This window comes from Nicotiana tomentosiformis, chromosome 10 (genome assembly GCF_000390325.3).
Source record: "Nicotiana tomentosiformis chromosome 10, ASM39032v3, whole genome shotgun sequence".
In the NCBI taxonomy this organism is placed as follows: domain Eukaryota; kingdom Viridiplantae; phylum Streptophyta; class Magnoliopsida; order Solanales; family Solanaceae; genus Nicotiana; species Nicotiana tomentosiformis.
Genome location: NC_090821.1, coordinates 62,512,928 through 62,516,259, shown reverse-complemented (window position 1 = coordinate 62,516,259; position 3,332 = coordinate 62,512,928). Strand labels below are relative to the sequence as shown.

General features: G+C 36.1%; 1 long non-coding RNA gene across 1 annotated transcript; it reads left to right on the top strand.

The window, feature by feature from the left end:
• The first annotated feature begins 282 nt into the window (after nt 1–282).
• Nucleotides 283–3,044, top strand: LOC104092394 (uncharacterized). The gene is made up of 2 exons (XR_685430.3): nt 283–409; nt 2,806–3,044. It is a non-coding gene; the product is annotated as an uncharacterized lncRNA (long non-coding RNA).
• The last annotated feature ends 288 nt before the right edge of the window (nt 3,045–3,332 follow it).

Below are 3,332 nucleotides of genomic sequence, written 5' to 3'. Positions count from 1 at the left end.
TGGGAAGTTTGACCGGGAGTTGACTTTTTGATATCGGGGTCGAATTTCGATTCCGGAAGTTGGAGTAGGTCCGTAATGTCAAACATGACATGATTCAATATTTAACGATAAAGATATTTTTGGTACAAAAATCAAACGAAAAACATAATTGTTCTATATCCAATAGTTTAGGGGTAACTTTGGCCCCTTTCCGTAAAATAACTGAGATAAATAAATAATGGTAAAAAAATGGGCTGGACCCATATATTTTCCTTATTGGCCCATGTACGACCTAAGGTGTAGGAAAAGGAGTGATTTAGGTCTCATAATAAATAAATAGAAGGAAAATAAATAGAAAAACTGGAACGAGAGGAAACAGAGGCGGCGGTCACAATTGGAGAAGAAAAGTTGGGGAGGAAATTAGAATCAGGTATTTATTCTTCATCAGTAGTACATGACATTAACTTTATACATGATTTAGTTTGTAGTTATTATACCCATCGTTAGGAGACGAGAAAATAATATGACAATGATTACTTGGAATTAAATGGAGGTTTCTGTGTACAATGTTAGGAAAAGAATACACTGTACCCATTTTGGTTTCTGCTATAGTGCTATTACACACTTTCGAAGTCTTGCTATTACACGATTTTGATGTCTTTAATTTGAAATAATGATTACCTAATGATTACATAATGATTGTAGTAATAATGATTTAAGTTTTGGGATTTTAGACGGCTGTAACTTTGCATCAGAAAGTCACGTTCTGCAGTTGCACTGCTTTGGCATTCACGTTCTGCGTCTGATTTTAGAAATTGAATAAAAATCACAACTTTATTAATTGAAATTATTTTCTGTGTGATGTATTCAATTCATCTTTGGCTAGATTGAGTCAAGCGAAGGTAAATTTGTAAAGGAAAAAGTTAAATTGAGTATTGAGTTAGCCGAATTGAGGTAAGTATTTTGCCTAACTTTGTTGAGGGAATTTTTCCTACTATTTGACATTATTTGCTACATGCGGGGGTGATACATATATTAGGTGACGAGCATATATGCATGTGCCAGAGTAACCAAGCTCGGGGGTAAAATATGTTATAAATTGTGTCTTGTAGAATCACGTGATCTTCTTGCCTCATGCCTTACTTGGCTCCTAGATACTAAGACCATAGTATTAAATGTTAGAAACTAAGACTTAGCTTATTATAACTTGATTAAATTTGATGGAAATTCTGAGAATACATTGGTGTGTTTAATTCGGTCATCAATATGCCTAATCATTAATACATTGCTACGGCCGATATTCTTGAGATACTAGATTCTGTACTTGTGTTGTAGATCATTTGTGAAATTTGTTGGAATACTTGAATAAAAAGGTTCTTGTGGGTTTATTGAACTATTGTTGGCTTGGAAAGTTGTGATTGGGATTCATTTGAAATATTCGTTTAAACACTCTCCTTGACGTTATTTATGCTTCCTGCCTTGTTTGTCATTGATATACATATGCTTGGTAAGGAAGAGCATAAAACATGAAGGGTGATGCCGTGCCTTTGTTTATGCATTATCATGTGAGGGAGAGTGTAAAGCACGAAAGATGATGCTGTGCCATATTATTTGAGAGTTAAAGCGCGAAGGGTGATGCCGTACTATATTATTTGAGAGTTAAAGCACGAAGTGTGATGCCGTGCCATATTATTGAGAGTAAAAGCACGAAGGGTGATGCCGTGCCATATCATTGTGAGTAAAAGCACAAAGGGTGAGGTCATTCCATGTTATGTGAGTAAAAGCACGAAGGGTGATGCCGTGCCATGTTATGTGAGTAAAAGGACGAAGGGTGATATCGTACCATTGTATTTATATTATTACGCTTTCATGTTATGGTGAATTCATGGCACGAAGGGTGTTTCCGTGCAAGTGAGGACGAGAGACATGCATTATGTTGTGATATTTCTTTCTTGCAGATACCTTCATGTCTTTACCTGGAGTTGTTATTGTCGTGTTCATGGTTCTTATGTGATATGTCGTTATTGTTCTGTCTTTATCCTGTATCACCTTGTTGTCGTTCTATCATGCCTTCTATTTGCTTAAACTTGCTAATATCATGCCTATTTCCTGCTGTTAGGATTTCATCCATGCCATCTCTTTTGTTGCACTTAAGTGTAGGTCTTCTTCCATACTAGTCGTTCAAGTCCCTACTTGCTAACTTATAAAGATCATATGTCAGCTTCCTTATTTGTCATATTTGTCTTCATGCCTTCACCTTGCTAGTTAGTAGAAACTACATTCCTTTTTCTTAATCATTATCATTACCTATATGCTTTCTGTTCAGTCTGTTACTGATGTTCTCATGTACACTCTCGTCCTCCATAGTTATTTGCGTAATTTCCACTCTGTCATTTCTGTTATCGGTATTTCTGTAATTTGGATGGTATTGCTTTACGCATAATTAGTGCAGATGAGATAAATGCACGAAGGGTGTTGTCGTGCTGTTGACTTTGATGTCTTGGGTATATTTTTTTCACATTATGAAAGTTTTGATGTGATTATTGTGATTTATTGGCTTTCGCTCTTAGGAAATGATTGGGTGAGATTTTGATACCTGTTTAATTGTGTTTTCCTTTAGTACTCCGTTATTGCTTTGTATAATCGTTTCGTGTGCTCTACTCTATTGTACTGTAGTATAGTTTTATTGTTAGTTACATTACAGGTTTTATCAATGAGCATCTTTTAACCAAAGCCTCGTCACTACTTCGACGAGGTTAGACAAGATACTTACTTAGTACATGGGGTCGGTTGTACTGATACTACGCTTCTGCACATTGGGTGCAGATATTGGTTGCTGTTGTTGCTGTGTTCTATGGTTGCCGGGATTGAAGATGTACTTGTGTTCCTATTGTAGCTACCCTTTGTTCATGAGAGCCCTAGATTTATAAAAACTCTGTTTATATACTTTTCAAACAGAAGATGTATTTACTTCATATCAGCTTGTAAATTCTATTCTTAGAAACTCATGATCTGTACTACTAGTCCTTGGGGATGTATAAGACTTAGATAAATCCTTTGTTAAATTGTGTTATTAAATTAATTGAAAATGAAAAATCGTTAATTAGCTTACCTAGCGGGATGGGTTAGGTGCCATCACGACTAGTAAATAACGGGTCGTGACAATGCAGGGCAACCAAATATCTTTAAATCATAATAATTAGCAGGAGTACCTGACCACATTTCCTCTGGAGTCTTAAAGTTCAAAGGTACAGAAGGAGCTCGGTTGACAATATAACAAGCTGTTGAGATAGCTTCTGCCCAAAAGGCATTTGTCAACCCAGCATTTGAAATCATGCAACGAGCCCTTTCCA